Raw genomic sequence first — 19,860 nt, forward strand, 5'->3', positions numbered from 1 at the left:
AACTGTATGAACTGAGTCTAGGTGGGGACTTCCTGGGCTGCAATCTGGGGCTGGCTGAAAGTTCTGCACTCTGGGCACTCATGGCAGGGCCCCACCAAACAAAGTGGCAGATAAGAGCCACGGAGAGGGGCCCATACAGGAAAACTGGTGGAACAGCAGACTCGATAGCGATTCCAGGTGGGCAGGTGGTGTGTGAGCCAGTGCTGCAGCTTGGGAACAGACAGAACTAGAGGCTGAGCAGAGATTATTAGGAGGCCCACGCTGGCCCACCAATAGAACAACATTGCTAGACAAGCCTGAGGAGGGCTGAGGGTGCCACGGGAGGGGACTCAACTAAGTGCAACTCACAGCAGAGCAGCAGCAGGCCCACAAGTAAGAGACTAGCAACCCCAGAATCAAGCTGGATCTCCCCACAGCCAGTCATTCAGAAAAGATTTGAAACCCATGGAACTTTGACCAGGGGTGGATCCAGAAAAAGAAGATTGAGCCCAAAGGTTGAACTGAGTAAAAACTCTTTCTTTCTGTCTTTCTTTTTCCTTTCCATCCTTTTTTTCTTTTTTTTTCTTTTCTTCTCTTTTCTCTCTCTCTCTCTCTTTCTTTCTCCCTTTCTTTCTTTCTTTCTTTCTTTCTTTCTTTCTTTCTTTCTTTCTTTCTTTCTTTCTTTCTTTCTTTCTCTCTTTTTTAAACTCTTTCTTTAATCTGTTTCCTACCTTCTCTTCCTCCTATCCTTCTTTAATTTTCATTTATTTGTTTGTTTTGTTTATCCTCCCTCTCATACTAAACATATAGCATATAACTGCTGTATAAACCTAATACTATACACTTCCACTTTCTCACTTCATTCTGCATTCTTCCCTTCCTTTTTAAACATAAAATGTAAGTATTACTTACTGTCTCACATAGCCTGGACCTTACTTGCTACTATTATTATTCTATCACCTTCCCTCTAAAAAATCATCTTTATTTCATTTAAAACAACTCTTATCTGTTTATCCTATAGTATAATAGTTTTAACATCTTTACATTTATATTAATACTGGCTCGTTTGCAGCCGATAGTGGCATTGAGGGTGGGGGATATTTTTGAGGGTGTGGGTTTCTTGCCTGGGTTGTGTGTTTATGTTTTATCAGCCTCTCCACAAAAGAACTCAAGACAAGGTGGGCAGAGTGACTCTCAATCAACTAGCCAGAGAAAAGGATCCACCAAAGAGTAACTGAAATATAACCAGACAGCTTAAACAAACTGCATAAAGGGCATCCCAAGAGTGTCAGACTCAGGAGGTCAAAGAGACTGCACCACTGAATCCCCTGGGTCTCTTATAAAGAATCTCATACCACAAAGGTGAAAAATCCAAGCAGACAAATCTAATAAACAAAAACAAACAAGAATCCAACATGGAGAGACACAGAAACAACCTCCCAAAGAAAGGAAAAGAGGAATCCCCAGAAAGAGAGATAGATGGAATAGACATAAGCCAACTATCAGACATGGAATTCAAAAGAATGGTTATAAAAAAGCTCAAAATCTTGAGAATCTCAAAGATAACTGTGACAAACTCCAGGGAAATTACCAGCAACTCCAAGGAAACTACAAAGAAATGCAGGAAAGCTACAAGGAACTTACAGAAAACTACACCAACATAAAAAAGGACATAGAAACTATTAATAAGAACCAGGAAGAAATGAAGAATACAATTTCTGAACTAAAGAACACAGCAGAATCAATCAAAAGCAGGCTAAATGAAGCAGAGGATCAGATCAGTGAGTTAGAGGACAATGTAGAAAAAAATTCTGAGACAATACAACAAAAAGAAAAAAGACTTAAAAAGAATGAAGAGGGTTTAAGAGAACTGCAGGACAACAAGAGCCTAAAAAACGTTAGAATCATAGAGATACAAGGAGAAGAGGAGGACCAAGGGATAGAAAACCTGATAGAAAAAGTAATGACAGAAAATTTTCCTAACCTGATGAGAGAAAAAGTTATGCAAGTCCAGGAAGCACAGAGGGTCCCAATGAAGACGAACCCAAAAAGGCCCACTCCAAGGCATATCATAATTAAAATGGCAAAATTCAAAGAGAAAGTGAGAATCCTAAAAGCAGCAGATAAAAACAGCAAATAATATACAAGGGAGCTCCAACAAGGTTAACAACTGATTTCTCAACAGAAACACTACAAGCCAGAAGGGAATGGCAAAAAATATTTCAAGCAGTGAAAAACAAAGGCCTAAAACCAATACTACTCTACCCAGCAAGGCTCTCATTCAAAATGGAAGGTGAAATAAGGAGTTTCCAAGACAAAAGAAGGCTAAAAGAATACATCTCCACCAAACTAGCATTGCAAGAGATGCTAAAGGCAATGCTTTAAGAAAAAGAAGAAAAAAAAGAGAGGGAGAGGAACACAGGTACAAAGGGAAATGAATAAATAACTGTCAATAATAACCTTAAATATAAATAGATTAAATGCTCCAATGAAAAGACATAGAGTAGTGGAATGGATATGAAAACATGACCCACATATATGCTGTCTACAAGAGACAGACCTCAAAACAAAAGACTTACACAGACTGAAAGTGAAGGGATGGAAAAAAGTATTCCAAGAAAATGGACATGAAAAAAAAAGCGGGGGTAGCAATACTTATATCAGACAAAATGGATTTCACAGCAAAGGCCATAAAAAGAGACAAAGAAGGACATTTCATAATACTTGAGGGAACAATCCATCAAGAAGATATAACCCTGGTAAACATTTATGTACCCAATATAGGAGCACCCAAATATATAAGAAAAATACTAGAAGACTACAAGAAGGATATCAACAGCCGCACACTCACAGTAGGAGATTTTGACACCCCATTATCAACAATAGACAGATCTTTTAAGCAAAGAAACACCAAGGATATTGAGGCACTGAACAACACATTAAACCATATGGACTTAACTGATATATATATAGAACATTTCACCCCACAGAAGCAAAATATACATTCTTTTCAAATGCACTTGGGACATTTTCAAAGGTAGACCACATGGTAGGACACAAAACAAGCCTCACCAAATTCAAGATAATTGAAATTATATCAAGCATCTTCTCAGATCACAATGGCTTAAAATTGGAAATCAACTTCAAGGTAAAAACTCAAAAACATTCAAACTCATGGAGAATGAATAACATGATATTAAATAATGAATGGATTAATAATGACATCAAGGAAGAAATCAAGAAGTGTCTGGAAATGAATGATAACACACAACAGCCCAAAACCTATGGAACACAGTGAAAGCAGTCCTGAGATGAAAGTTTATAGCAATACAGGCCTACCTGAAAAGGATAGAAGAATCTCAAATAAAAATCTAACCCTACAGCTACAAGAACTAGAACAACAACAACAAACAAAGCCCGGGGCGAGTAGAAGGAAGGAAATCATCAAGATAAGAGCAGAATTAAATGACATAGAGACTAAACTAACAATTCAAAAGATCAACAAAAGTAGGAGCTGGTTCTTTAAAAAAATAAACAAAATCGACAAGCCTTTAGCCAGACTAATCAAGAAAAAGAGAGAGAGGACCCAAATAAACATAATCAGAAATCAAAGAGGAGAAATCATGACATATATCAGAAATAAAAAGAATTGTAAGAATCTACTATAAACAACAGTATGTCAAGAAACATGACAACCTTGAAGAAATGGACAAATTTCTAGAAACATAAAATCTTCCAAAACTGAATAAAGAAGAAGCAGAAAGCCTGAACAGATCAATAACAAAGAATGAAATTGAAACAGTATTAAAAAATCTCCCAGCACACAAAAGCTCTGGACTGGATGGCTTCACAGGAAAATTTTACAAAACATTTAGGGAAGAACTAACTCCTGCCGTTCTCAAACTATTCCAAAAAATCCAAGAAGAGGGAAGACTCCCAAACTCTTTCTATGAAGCCAGTATTACCCTAATTCCAAAACCAGGTCAAGACACAACAAAGAAAGAAAACTACAGGCCAATATCGCTGATGAACATAGATGCTAAAATGCTCAATAAAATATTGGCAAACAGGATCCAACAACACATTAAAAAGATCATACATCACGATCAAGTGGGATTCATCCCAGGGATGCAAGGATGGTTTAATATTTGCAAATCAATAAATATAATACACCACCTAAACAAAATGAAAGACAAAAACCACATGATCATATCAATAGATGCTGATAAAGCATTTGATAAAGTACAACACCCATTTATGATGAAAACACTCAGCAAAATGGGAATAGAGGGAGCATACATCAACATGATAAAGGCCATATATGAGAAACTTGAAGCCAACATCATACTCAATGGACAAAAACTGAAAGCTTTCCCCTGAGATCAGGAATAAGACAAGGATGTCTACTATCTCCGCTCCTATTCAACATAGTGTTGGAAGTTCTAGCCACAGCAATCAGACAAGGAAAAGAAATAAATGGAATCTAAACTGGGAAAGAGGAAGTTAAATAGAAGAGTACAAAGTAAATATACAGAAATCGAAGGCATTTCTGTACACTAAAAATAAAATATCAGAGATAGAAACTAAAAAAAATCCCATTTACTATAGCAACAAGAAAAATAAAGTACCTAGAAATAAACTTAACCAAAGAGATAAAATACCTATAGTCGGAAAACTACATAACACCGCAGAAAAAAATTAAGGAAGATACAAATAAATGGAAGCAAATACCATGTTCATGGATGGGAAGAATCAACATCATTAAAATGTCCATAATACCCAAAGCAATTTACAGATTCAACACAATTCCTATTAAAATACTAGTGACATATTTCAGAGACCTAGAACAAATACTTCAAAAATTTATATGGAACCAAAAAAGACCCTGAACAGCCAAAGTAATCTTGAGAGAGAAGAACACAGCAGGAGGAATCACAATACCTGACATCAAACTATACTACAAAGTCACTGTGATCAAAATAGTCTGGTACTGGCATAAGAACAGACATATAAATCAATGGAACAGAATAGAGAGCCCAGAAATAAACCCAGGTCGTTATGGTCAACTAATATTTGACAGAATGGGAAGGCGCATAAAATGAAGTGAGAAGAGCCTCCTCAACAAATGGTACTGGGAGAACTGGACAGGGACATGCAAAACAAAACAATGAAACTAGACCACCGCCTTACACCATACATCAGAATAAACTCAAGATGGATCAAAGACTTAAATGTAAGCCATGACACCATAAAACTCCTAGAGGAAAACATAGGCGAGAAAATTTTAGATATCCCATGTAGCAATATTTTCACCGATACAGCTCCTAAGGTAAGGGAAATAAAGGAAAAAATAAACAATGGGACTACATCAAACTAAATAGTTTCTGCTCAGCAAAAGAAAACATTATCAAGATGAAAAGGGAACCAACCATATGGGAAAACATATTTGCCAATGATACCTCAGACAAGGGATTGATCTCCAAAATATATAAAGAACTTATATGACTCAACACCAAGAATACAGACAGCCCAATTAAAAAATGGGCAAAAGACCTGAACAAACACTTCTCTAAAGAGGATACACAAAGGGTTCATAGACACATGAAAGAATGCTCAACATCACTAGTCATCAGAGAGATGCAAATAAAAACCAGAATGAGATACCAGTTTACACCTGTTGGAATGGCCGTCATCAACTAACAACAAGTGCTGGTGAGGATGTGGAGAAACCGGAACCCTAGTGCACTGCTGGTGGGAATGCAGACTGGTGCAACCACTATGGAAAACAGTATGGAATTACCTCAAAAAATTAAAAATGGAACTGCCTTTTGAACCAGTAATTCCACTGCTAGGATTATACCCGAAGAATCCTGAAACCCCAATTCAAAAGAACTTATGCACCCCTATGTTCATAGCAGCCCTGTTTACAATAGCTAAGTGCTGGAAACAGCCTAAGTGCCCATCTGTAGATGAGTGGATCAAAAAACTGTGGTACATTTACTCAATGGAATACTATGCAGCAGAAAGAAAGAAGGAACTCCTGCCATTTGTGATAACATGGATGGAATTAGAGAGAATTATGCTTAGTGAAATAAGCCAGGCATTGAAAGAAAAACACCATATGATATCACCTAATACAGGAGACTAATGAACAACACAAACAAATGAACAAAACAGAACAAGATACAGAATAACGGTTATTAGGGGGGAGGGGGGAGGGAAAGAAGGGGGATAAGTAAGGGAAGGGTCTAGTCAAAGAACATGTATAAATGACCCATAGACATGGACAACCGGGTGGGATATGACTGTGGGAGAAGGGGTGGGCTGGGTGGGGCGGATGCGAGTAATGGGGGGAAAATGGGAAAACTATAATAGAAAAACAATAAAAAAATGAAAAAAATATTCTATTGATCATTCTGTTACAGTTTTCCCAACTTACCCCCCTTTAACCCCCTCCACTAGGTGCATCCCATTCCCTCCAGCAATCCCACCCCTTAGTTCATGACCATGGATCATACATATAAGTTCTCTGGGTTTTCCATTTCTTATACTGTCTCTTCTGTACCAACCAATTTGTACTTCTTAATCCCTGCCCTCTTTCCCTCATTCTCCACCTTCTGGTAAACATTCAAATAATCCCTATATCTATGATTTTGTTTCTGTTCTGCTTGTTTGCTTAGTTTGATTTTTAGAATCAGTTGTTAATAGTTGTAAATTTATTGCCATTTTAATGTTCATAGTTTTGATCTTCTTTTTCTTAAATAAGTCCCTTTAACATTTCATGTAATAACGGCTTGGTGATGATGAACTCCTTTAGCTCTACCTCGTCTGAGAAGAACTTTATCTGCCTTTCCACTCTTAATGATATCTTTGCTGGATAGAGTTATCTAGATCGTAGGTCCTTGCTTGTCTTCACTTTGAATACTTTTTGCCAGTCCCTTCTAGCCTGCAAAATTTCCTTAGAGAAGTCAGCTGACAGTCTTATATGAACTCTTCATAGGTAAGTATCTGCTTTTCTCTAGCTGCTTTTAAGATCTCTTTTTATATTTAACCTTTGGCATTTTAATTATGATGTGTCTTAGTGTGGTCCTCTCTGGACTCATCTTGTTTGGGACTCTCTGTGCTTCCTGGACTTGTATGTCTATTTCCTTCACCAAATTAGGGAAGTTTTCTTTCATTATTTTTTCAAATAAGTTTTCAATTTCTTGCTCTTCCTCTACTCTTTCCAGCACCACTATGATTTGAATGTTGGTATGTTTGAAGTTGTTCCAGAGGCACCTTAGCCTATCTTCATATTTTTGGATTTTTTTTTCTTCTTGTTCTGATTGAATGTTTTTTTCTTCCTTATGTTTCAAATCATTGATTTGATTCTTGGCTTCTTCCAGTCCACTGGTGATTCCCTGTAAATTCTTCTTTACTTCATTTAGTGTAATCTTCATTTCTGATTGGATCATTTTTATGCTCTTTAAATACCCAATGAATTCCTTGAGCAACCTAATAACTAGTGTTTTGAACTCTGCATCTGATAGGTTGCTTATCTCCATTTTATTTAGTCCTCTTTCTGAAGTTTTGTTCTGTTCTCTCATTTCTTTCTCTCCTCATTTTGGCAGCCTCCCTATGTTTGTCTCTATGCATTAGGTAGAACTGCTTTGTCTCCCTGTTTTAGTAGCATGACCTAGTGTAGAAAAGCCACTGTTAACCACTTGGGTGAGCCCATAAGTTGAATGGGGCAGAGCCTTAGTTAATTGCCAGGATGGGGAAACCCATGTGAATCAGGTTGGTGGAGTCTCAGAATAGAGCCACCACTCTGGCTCAGTGTGGGGGAGGGCTCAGAAAAGGAACAATGGCTGCTGCCTTGAAGTTTTGTGCAGGAGGAAGCTGCCCCCTGGCACTCACTCTGATGCCAGATGCTTCAGTTCCTCCATGTATACCACTGGTGCCCTTCAAGCTGCTATCCAGGTGCTGGAGTCCATTTTGAGTAAGTCATTAGTCCATTGGTAGCCCTTTAAGTGAAGATAGCTGAGAATATTACAGTTTATTCCACTCTCCCAGCCCCCACTTGTTTTTACAGCCAGACGTTATAGGAACTTATCTTCCTGACATTGGAACTCTGGACTTGGTATGGTGTGGGGCTGGGATCCCTCACTTCTGAGATATCATTTCTGATTTTTATCCACCACATGTGGGTGTGGGACTGGCCCATTCCTTGTCTCTGCATCTCTGCCCCTCATACCAGTCTAAATGAGTGTGACTTATTTAATTCTTTGATTGTTGGACTTCCATATATATGCTGATAATCTTATTGAGGATCTCTTACATGTAATGATTCACTTCTCTTTAATGCCACTATGATTCTCTTTGTCATTGTCTTTGAAAGTTTGATTACAATGTGTCTTAGTGTGGGTCTCTTTGAATTTATCTTACTTGGAGTTGTTAAGCTTTTAGATTTTACATTCATGTATTTCATAAAATTTGGGAAGTTTTTAGTCATTATTTCTTCAGATATTCTCTCTACCCTCTTTTCTCTCTCTTCTCCTTGTAGAACTCCTCAAATGTGTACGTTAGCCTGTGTGATTATGTCCCACAGGTCCCTTGGACTCTGTTCACTTTTCTTCTATATTTTTTGTTACTGCTACTCAGAGTTGATAATTTCCATTTTTGTATCTTCAAATTCACTGATTTTTTTCTTTTGCATGCTCAAATCTGCCTTTGGATAATTTAGAAGAAAAGAGTAGGGTAAAAGAAACAGTGTTGATCAAAGAGACTGGTAAGTATATTGGTAAAATGTTATAAGAACTAACTATAAAATGTAATACTAAGGATATCCCTGTTAGATAATTGGCTTTCCATTTTTGCAGATAGAGAAAAGAAGGGCAGAGAAGCAAAGTTATCAAACTTTTAAGAATAGATCTATTAGAACTGACCTCTTGTTCAGAAATGGTAGGAGACTCAAAAGCAATACTAACAATCTATGTTCATTCTTTGAGCTAAGTTGTGACTCAGAGAGTTCTTGTGTCTATGATTTCTAGGATGATATATGATAAATTCAGCCCTGGCCAGGTAGCTCAATTGGTTAGAGCATCATCCTGATATGCCAAGGCTGTGGGTTTTATCCCCAGTCAGGGAACAAACAAGAATCAACCAATGAATGCATCAATAAATGGAACAACAAAACAATATTTCTCTCTCTCTCTAAGCTCAGTAAGTTAAAAAAAAGAAAGGAAAAATGTTCTCATGTATTATCCTTTAAATGAAGGAGAACATGGAGCACTAAAAATAAATTGTGAGTTCATTGTGCCTGAAGTTTCATCTGTATACAATTATTTTTAGTCAGCATGATTACATAAACTTTGAGAAATATTAAATAATTGATGGTGATATAACCATGTTAAGAACCAAAATATATCGAGAGAAGCCAAAATGAATCAATAAAATTAGTTTTAGTAAATAGTAAAACATACAACGGTATTTGGGGATAAATTCTGAACAATAAAACACATGTGATGTGCCCTGCCTGGTATAGCTCAGTGGATTGAGCGCTGGCCTGCAAACTGAAGTGTCACGGGTTTGATTCCCAGTCAGGGCACAGGCTTGGGTTGTGGGCCAGGTCCCCATTTGGCGGTGCACAAGAGGCAACCACACATTGATGTTTCTCTCCCTCTCTCTAAAAATAGATAAATAAAATATTTGGAAAACAAAATTACACACTTAAAAAAAAAAACCACACATCGATGTTTTATTTTTTAAAAATATATCACTTGATTTGTTTTTTAACTGGGCTTACAAGCTACAATGTAATCTTTTAAAATTATAGGCAATTACAAGAAGGTACATTAAACCTCAGTTAATCACAGTTGTTTCAAGAATATGTCCCTTCTCTTAAGAAAGCAGTAACCCAGCCAAAGCTTGGATAAACTGGCATTTCCCTAGATCACATGTTTCATTCCTAAACACAATGCCCCATGTGTTTCTTTCAGGTGTCCATACTTTCTATGAAAAATAGATCTTTCCTTCCAAAACTTGAACATTATATGCTCTTTGTTTGAAAATAAATGCATTGTTCATGTGTGGGCTGGTAGTGCAGGTGTTGTGCCTCTCTTTTCCCAGCAGGCTAATTCTTAAGCCTTTCATAAAATCAGTTCAGTTTATTCAAATCTCTGACATCCACTCCTCATTGCCATTTCCCTTTATGGCTATACTATAAGCCCCCAATCCAACCAGATCATCTTTCATTCCATTATGTTTACATCAGGAGTTGCCAACACTACTGCTTTCGCAGTTCTCAAAGGCTAATTCCAGGGCAAGGCCAAAGTACTGATTAGGCTTTAGCAACCCAGGCTGCTTTCCCTTTTCCTGAGCTTCTAAATGCTGTCCTTTGGTACCTGAACTTGCTTCTGTCACTGGAAAGCACTATCTGAAAGCTTTGCATGAAATTAAACTCTCTGAGGTGTAACCAAACCGAATAAAGTCACAGAAGCGTGTATTGAAACAACTCTTTTACTGAGTGGGGCATGTGAAACACTGACATTCTTAACACAGTCAGGATTGATATTGAATGTCAGGTAACTGATTCTGTCTTCTCAAGTATAGTGTTTCAATCCTTCATTTTATTTTCAGACAATGACTTTCATGTTATTCCCTAGAGAATGAAGACGGTATGAATCTCAGAACACTGGGCAAGTTATAGCTGAGAAGGAAAAAAGGGGGGAAGAATTTTTAAAAGACTTCATCTCTCCAATGAGAAAGGTATTAATTTATATTACTTATAAAAGGTTCTGTTTTCTAGCTGTGTAACTTGAAGTTTCAAACAATTTATTATTGCTATTTCTATCTCTAGATTTTTTGCGTAGTCTTCATTTTCTGTCATTTATTATTACTGGTGTATTTCAACTTATAGTGGATAATTTAGAATTTCGTTACTTCTATTGCTTTAATGGCTAAGAGTTTTTAAAATTTCATTTACCATTTTAAATGTTAGAAAGTTCATATGAAAATAGTGAATAATCCGTAAAACTAGATTCTTTACTTTTTCTAATTGTGGTGTTTTGCTTAGCATAATATGCTAAACGCTTTGTTGATTAAAAAGAAGAATGTAACATACTCATAGTATGTATTATTGCTTCTTTATCCAATTTACCAAAAGTAACTAATCTGAATTTTGAAACAAGTTATTCTATTTTGGGTGTCTGTAAAGTTTCTCCTGCACCGTGTGTAGCTTCATTTTAAGAATAAGTGTACATTTCTTCAGTTGTTTTAAAAAGCTGACTCTAATCTACCACCACATGGTTCATTATATCATGCAACTTTCATCTCTGACACTGAGAAACCTAACTCATCCACCATTTATTCACTTAATTGTTCAACCTTAGTGTACATATACACTACAACATTTCGATTGATTTGCCAACAGCAACCAAGACTCAACTAGAAGAGGAGGGTATACTCAGCCCACATAAAGGGCGCACCTTGAGTACCAGGCTTGGATGATAGGGGATATTATGTCACTGAACCCTGCAGGACACCTACGACATTAGGCTATTCTACCAAAACAGGAAGTCATAGCAGCTCTACCTATTACATAAAAACAAAAACAGGGAGACTGCCAAAATGAGGAGACAAAGAAACATGGCCCAAATGAAAGAACAGATCAAAATTCCAGGAAAAGAACTAAATGAAATGGAGATCAGCAATCTATCAGATGTGGTTCAAAACACTGATTATAAGGATGCTCAAGGAATTTAATGAGGAGCTCAGCAGCATAAGAAAAGATCCTGTCAGAAATAAAGTATACACTAATTGAAATAAAGAACAATTTACAGGGAAACAAAAGTAGAGTGGATGAAGTTGAGAATCAAGTCAATGATATGGAACATAATGAAGCAAAAAACAATCAGAACAAGAAGAAGCAAAAAGAATTTTTAAAAATGAGGGTAGTATAAGCAGCCTCTGTAGCAAGTTCAATATAATAGGGGTGCTAGAAGGAAAAAAAATAAAGCAATTGAAAATTTATTTGAAAAAATAATGAAAGAAAACTTTCCTAATTTGGTGAAGGAAATAGACGTGCAAGTCCAGGAAGCACAAGAGAGTCCCAAACAAGATGAATGCAGAGACCCACTCCAACACACATCATAATTAAAATGCCAGAAGTTAAAGAGAGAATTTAAAAGAAGCAAAAGAAAATAAGTTAGTTACCTACAGGGAGTTCCCATAAGACTGTCAGCTGATTTCTCAAAAGAAACTTTGTAGGCTAGGAGGGATTGGCAAGAAATATTCAAAGCCATGAAAAGTAGGGACCTACAGCCAGGATTGCTCTACCCAGCAAAGCTATCATTTAGAATGGAAGGGCAGATAAAGAGCTTCCCAGTAAGGAAAACTAAAGGAGTTCATCATCACAAAACCACTATTCCATGAAATGTTAAAGGGACTTACTTAAGAAAAAGAAGATGAATGAAGATCCAAGATGGCAGAGGAGTAAATGGAAGCTACACTAACATCTTCCCAGGACCATTCTGGATTTACAACTTAGTTTTGGAGAAATCATCTGGAATAACCAACCAAACACTAGCTGGAGAGAAGTCTTATAACCACGGAGAGACAGAAAAGGCTGCTACATCACAATGTGACTGGTAGGGAGTGCAGAGACGCAGAAGGGCTGGCTGGGCTCCCACAGGTGGCAGCTGAAGGGACTAAGGAACAGCTCAATAGCCAGGGGCTCCCCCTGAGAAGGGCAGGGTTGAAACCCCCAGCTGGGCTTCCCAGCATACAGCAACAGAGTGGAAAGTAAAATAGTATCCAGCTGTGAAAAACGAAAAGCCACAGGGTTTCTTGCTAGCCAGAGAGAAACAGCTGGAAATAAAGAGCTCTTAAGCGGATCACATACGAAAATATTTTGGCCACCACTTACCCTGGGCTCAAGCAGAGGGAAGGCAGAGAGGACTAGAGACACTTGGGGAAGTTTGGCACGGTGGCTTTGAGGGGAGAACTGGGGGAGCAGCTGACTGGGTCTCAGTGCTGACTCATCTCCAGTACTGCAGGCAGACCATTCCCCTTCAAGTGGTGAGTGGCGTCAGCCTGAGGGGAAGCAAAAGCCCTACCTACAGGAATTAAGCTGCCACACCCTCAGTCCTTAAGCCTGATGGCTAATCATAGATTGAATAGATTAACAGCTAAAAGAGACAGACAAAGGCAGTAGATCCCTGGAAGTCGCCAACAGGCTGCCTAGGGCCAGACTGGTACACAATCTGATGCCACCAGGCGCAGATACAGGAAGTGCAGATCAATATAAGAAGCAACAACAAATATTAAGAGTCACAAAAATAGGGAGACAGAGAAACAACCCTTCATTGAAAGGAAACGTAGAATCCCCAGAAAGAGTGCTAAATGAAATATAAGGGAGCAAACTATCAGATATTGAATTCAAAACATGGATTATGGGAAAGATCAATGAGCTCAGCGAGCTGAAGGAAAACTACAAAGAACTCCAGTGAAATTACAAGGAACTCCAAGAAAACCACAAGAAACTTACTGAGAATTACATCAGCATGAAAAAGGACATAAAAGCTATCAATAAGAGCCAGGAGGAAATGAAGAATACAATCTCTGAATTGAAGAACACAGTAGAAGGAATTAAAAGCAGGTTAGAGGAAGCAGATCAGATCAGCAAACTGGAGGACAATGTAGACAAAAACTCCCACACAGCGCAACAAAATGAAAAAAGACTGAACAGAAATGAAGAGGTTCTAAGACAGCTGCAGGACAACATGAAACGTAGTAATATTTATATAATAGGAATTCCAGAAGGAGAAGAAGAAGAGCAAGGGATAGAAAACCTCTTTGAGCTGCCCTGCAGGTGCCGGACCTGCTGGCACCACAGATGAGACTGCTGTGCCGCGCCTGTGACATCAGGGCAGAGAGGGAGTGACTATTTCTATACTCAGTGCCCAGAACAGTGGGCACTAAGAATGGTTTGTAGCCGGACATGCAAAAAAAAAAAAAAAAAAAAAAAAAAAACCTCTTTGAGAAACTAATGACGGAAAACTTCACTAACATGAGGAGAGAAAGAGTCACACAAGTCCAGGAAGCACAGAGGGTCCCAGTGAAAGGAACACCAACAGGCCCACTTCAAGACACATCATAATTCAAATGGCAACATTCAAAGACAAAGAGAGAATCCTAAAAGCAGCAAGAGAGAAACAGCTAATAACATACAAGGGAGCTCCAATAAGGCTAACATCAGATTTCTCAGTAGAAACACTACAAGCCAGAAGGGAATGGCAAAAAATATTCCAAGCAATGAAAAACAAAGGCCTACAACCAAGACAACTCTATCCAGCAAGGCTCATTCAAAATGGAAGGTGAAATAAGAAGTTTGCAAGACAAAAGAAGGCTAAAAGAATACATCTCCACCAAACCAGCATTGCAAGAGATATTAAAGGGTCTGCTTTAAGAAGATGACGAAATAGAGAGACAGAGAGGACACAAGAACAAAGGGGGAAATGACAATGAATAAGTACTTATCGGTAATAACCTTAAATGTAAATGGATTAAATGCTCCAATCAAAAGACATAGGGTAGCTAAATGGATTAGAAAGCATGACCCACATATATGCTGTCTATAAGAGACACACCTCAAAACAAAATATCTACACAGACTGAAAGTGAAGGGATGGGAAAAAGTATTTCAAGCAAATGGACATGAAAAAAAAGTTGGGGTAGCAATACTTATATCAGACAAAACATATTTCACAGCAAAGACCATAAAAAGAGACCAAGAAGGACATTTTCTAATACTCAAGGAAAAAATCCATCAAGAAGATATAACCCTTGTAAACATATATACACCCAACTTAGGAGCACCCAAATATGTAAGGAAAATTTTGAAAGACTCCAGGAAAGATGTAGAGAGCAACACACTCAGTACGGGACTTTAACACCCCATTGTCAACCATGGACAGATCTTCGAAGCAAAGAAACACCAGAGATATTGAGGCATTAAACAACACTCTAGATCAAATGGACTTAGTTGATATATATAGAACTTTTAACCCCAAAGAAGCAAAATATACATTCTTCTCAAGTGCACATGGAACATTTTCAAAGGTAGACCACATGGTAGGACACAAAACAAGCCTCACCAAATTCAAGATAATTGAAATTATATCAAGCATCTTCTCAGATCACAATGGCTTAAAATTGGAAATCAACTTCAAGGAAAAAACTCAAAAACATTCAAACTCATGGAGAATGAATAACATGATATTAAATAATGAATGGATTAATAATGACATCAAGAAGTGTCTGGAAATGAATGATAATGAACACACAACAACCCAAAACCTATGGGATACAGCGAAAGCAGTCCTGAGAGGAAAGTTCATAGCAATACAAGCCTACCTAAAAAGATAGAAGAATCTCTAATAAAAAATTTAACCCTACAGCTACAAGAACTAGAGCAAGAATAACAAGAAAGCCCAGAGCTAGTAGAAGGAAGGAAATCATCAAGATCAGAGCAGAATTAAATGACATGGAGACTAAACTAACAATTCAAAAAATCAACAAAAATGGGAGCTGGTTCCTTGAAAAGATAAACAAAATTGACAAGCCTTTAAGCAGGCTCATCAAGAAAAAAAGAGAGAGGGCCCAAATAAATAAAATCAGAAAAAAAGAGGAGAAATCACAACCGATACCACAGAAATACAAAGGATTGTTAGAAATTATTATAAACAACTGTATGGAAGAAATTTGACAACCTTGAAGAAATGGACAAATTTCTAGAAACATAATCTTCCAAAACTGAATCAAGAAGAAGCAGAAAGCCTGAACAGACCAATAACAACTAGTGAAATTGAAGCAGTAATCAAAAAACTCCCAGCACACAAAAGCCCTGGACCGGATGGCTTCACAGGTGAATTCTACAAAACATTTAAGAAAGAACTAACTCCTATCCTCCTCAGACTATTCCAAAAAATCCAAGAAGAGGGAAGACTCTCAAACTTATTCTATGAAGCCAGTATTACCCTAATTTCTAAACCAGGTCAAGACACAACAAAGAAAGAAAGTGCTCATAGATGAACACTTAAAGAGGTGATAGAACTTGATGACTTTCTAGATAAAATAATTTTTGGTTTGATTCTTAAACTGGTATTTGGAATTAAAATACTAAGATGATTATAACCTTAGTCATTTGCCTATAAAGAAGTAAATAATGAAGACTATGCAGGTTAACGATTACCACTTCCCTTCTCCCCAGTGATGCAGCAACTAAAATTATGATTTAAATAATTGATCTAAACCTAATCTGTTTCTGACATCTCATCAGTTTTTCCTCCGGTAAAGCAGAAAAAAAGTACATATCCTCCAATTTTAATAAAAAATGGACAAAAATGCTGTGTATATTAAAAAGCTAAAAGCTAATGTTAAACACTGAGTGGATAAATAAGATAATGGGGTTTGGCATGTTTCTTGAAATCTTTTTCATTTTTCATATAAATTAGGTGTTTTGTGATCTGTGTTGGAAATGGATATAAGCTTTCTACTATCAAACACATATTAAACCCTTGTGTACAAATTTTTCAAGTAAGTCATTCATTAATCTGACATAAACTACTTTCCTTACATAACAGAAGGTAACATTTTAGCTTTTAGTTTTTTAAAGTATATATTTTTGATTATGTTATTACAGTTATCCCAATTTTCCCCTTTCCCCCCTCCTCCTGGTACCCCTTTCCCTCCAACAATCCCCCCTTTAGTTCATGTCCATGGGTCGTGGGTGTAAGTTCTTTGGCTTCTCCATTTCCTATACTATTCTTAACAGCACCCTGTGTATTTTGTACCTACCAATGATGCTTCTTAATCCCTGTATCTTTTCCCCCATTCTCACCCTTCCCTCTCCCAACTGGTAACCATCCAAATTATCTCTGTATCTATGATTATTTCCCTGTTCTAGTTGTTTACTTGATTCAATTGTTGATAGTTGTGAGTTTGTTGCCATTTTAATGTTCATAATTTTTTAAAGTATATTTTATTGATTATGTTGTTACAGTAGTCCCATTTTTTACTCTTTGCTTGCCTCCACCCAGCATTCCCCTCACCTCCAGCAATCTCACCTTCTTAGTTCATTTCCATGGGTTGTGCATATAAGTTCTTTGGCTTCACCCTTTCCTATATTATTCTTAAATCCCCGCTGTCTATTTTGTACCTACCAATTATGCTTCTTAATCCCTGCACCATTTCCCCATTTCTCTCCCTTCACCCTCCCAGCTGATAACCCTCCAAGTGATCCCCATACCCATGACTCTTTTCCTATTCTGGCTTGCTTAGTTGGATTTTGTTTCTATTTTTTAGATTCAGTTATTGATAATTGTGAGTTTGTTGTCATTTTAGTGTTCATATTATAGTTTTGATCTTCTTTTTCTTAAATAACTCTCTTTAACATTTCATATAATAATGGCTTGGTGATGATGAACTCATTTAGATTTACCTTGTCTGGGAAGCACTTTATCCACCTTTCCATTCTAAACGATGGCTTTGCTGAATAGAGTAGTCTTGGTTGTGGGTCCTTACTTTTCATCACTTTGAATACTTCTAGCCTGCAAAGTTTCTTTTGAGAAATCAACTGACAGTCTGATAGGCACCCCTTTGTAGGTAACTCTCTGCTTTTTTCTTGCTGCTTTTAGATTCTCTCTGTATCTTTCACATTTGGCATTTTAATGACGGTGTGTCTTGGTGTAAACTTATTTGGATCTAGCTTGTTTGGGACTCTGTGCTTCCCGGACTTGTATGTCTATTTCCTTCACCAAATTTGGAGTTTTCCTTTATTATTTTTTCACATAAGCTTTCAATTTCTTGCTCTTCCTCTTCTCCTTCTGGCACCCCCATGACTCAGATATTGTCACGTTTAAAGTTGTCCCAGAGGTTCCTAATCCTCTCTTCATTTTTTTCAATTCTTATTTCTTCATTCTGTACTGCTTGACTGTTTTTTTCTTCCTTACATTCCAAATCATTTATTGGAACCCCGGTCTCCTTCGCTTCCCCATTGGTTTTGTGTGGATTATCCTTTGTTTCATTTAGCATAGCCTTCACTGCTTACCTATGTGCCTGCCATACTCAAGCATATCTGTCAAGCCTGTGAGCATCTTTATCACCAGTGTTTTAAACTCTGCATCTGTTATGTTGGTTATCTCCTCATCGCTTAGTTCTGCCACTGGAACCTTGATCTGTTCCCCATTTTGGGCCATACATCTCTGTCTCCTCATCTTGACAGGCTCCTGTGGTTGTTTGCCTGTGTTTTAGGTAGAGCTGTCACACCTGTTACATTGTAAGGAGCGGAGCCTTAGGTATTCATCAGTAAGGGAGACCCGTTTCACCATGCTGTGGCACTGTATGTGGGGAAGGGGTCGGAGAGGGAACAATGCCACCTGCTCAGCACTTGCCCCTCTTCCAGGCATCTCTCCCACTTTGGTATGGGACTGGTGCCCTGGCTGTCATTCCCAGAGTGGATGGGTTTGTGGACATTCTAGGATTGTGGGGGCCCTTCAAACAAGTGGACTCTGCTTAGAGACTAGCAGTTTCTTCCTCTACCCCAACCCCCATTTGTTTGCACAGTCAGAAGCAATGAGCCTCTTATTTTCCCCAGTGCTGGAACTGTGAGCTGCATGGCCTGATCTGAGGCTTGGAACACTCCTCAGGTGTCCCTCCTGACTTTTTAAAACACGTGACTGCATTTTCCACAAGCCTGCCACTGCTGTTACTGCTGTATCTGCTGCCACCACCACACCACATACTCTCTGCCTCAGCTCCACCCCTCCTACCTGTCTGGATGAGTATTTCTTCTTTATGTCTTTATTTGTTGGACTTCCATGCAGCTTGATTTTCTGGAATTTCTGGTTGTCTCTAGTTTTGAAGTAGTTGTGTTCCTTCTTACTTTTGGAGAGAGATGCAGCGTGTCTGTCTACACCTCCATCTTGACCAGAAGTCCTTAATGTTCATAGTTTTGATCATCTTCTTTTTCTTAAATAAATCCCTTTAACATTTCTTATAATAAGGGATCAGTGGTGATGAACTCCTTTAGCTCTACCTTGTCTGAGAAGCCCTATTATCTGCCCTTCCATTCTAAATGACAGCTTTGCTGGATAGAGTACTTGGTTGTAGGTCTTTGCTTTTCATCACTTTGAATACTTCTTGCCAGTTCCTTCTTGCCTGCAAAGTTTCTTTTGAGAAATTGCCTGATAGTCTTATGGGAACTCTTTTGTAGGTAACTCCTTTTCTCTTGCTGTTTTTAAGATTCTCTCTTTATCTTTAACCTTTGGCATTTTAATTATGATGTGTCTTGGTATGGTCCTCTTTGAGTCCAACTTGTTTGGGACTCAGTGTGCTTCCTGAACTTGTATGTCTATTTCCTTTGGAAAATTAGGGAAGTTCTTTCATTATTTTTCAAATAAGTTTTCAATTTTTTGCTCCTCCTCTTCTCCTTCTGGCACCCCTATGATTCAGATGTTAGCACTTTTGGAGATGTTCTGGAGTCTTATTCTCTCCTCATTACTTTGAATTCTTATTTCTTCATTCTGTTCTGGTTGACTGTTTATTTTTTCATTATGTTCCAAATCATTGATTTGAACCGTGGCTTCTTTTCCTTCACTGTTGGTTTTCCATAGAATTTTCTTTATTGAACCTAGTATAGTCTTCATTTCTTCCCTTATGTTTTTGCTATACTCAATGAGTCTCTGAGCAACCTTACTGCTAGTGTTTTAAACTCTGAATCTGATAGGTTGATTATCTTTATTTCGTTTAGTTCTTTTTCTGGGGTTTTGTTCTGCTCTTGCATTTGAGCCATATTTCATCATCTCTTCAATTAGACAGCCTCCCTGTGTTTGTTTCTGTGTA

General features: G+C 37.8%; 1 non-coding gene across 1 annotated transcript; it reads left to right on the top strand.

Annotated features, from left to right (window-relative positions):
* The first annotated feature begins 13,827 nt into the window (after positions 1 to 13,827).
* LOC150002768 (small nucleolar RNA SNORA43) lies at positions 13,828 to 13,961 on the top strand. Its single transcript, XR_016512877.1, has one exon. It is a non-coding gene; the product is annotated as a small nucleolar RNA SNORA43 (small nucleolar RNA).
* The last annotated feature ends 5,899 nt before the right edge of the window (positions 13,962 to 19,860 follow it).

This window comes from Furipterus horrens, unplaced genomic scaffold, assembly GCF_987537825.1.
Source record: "Furipterus horrens unplaced genomic scaffold, mFurHor1.1.pri manual_scaffold_8, whole genome shotgun sequence".
Taxonomy (NCBI): domain Eukaryota; kingdom Metazoa; phylum Chordata; class Mammalia; order Chiroptera; family Furipteridae; genus Furipterus; species Furipterus horrens.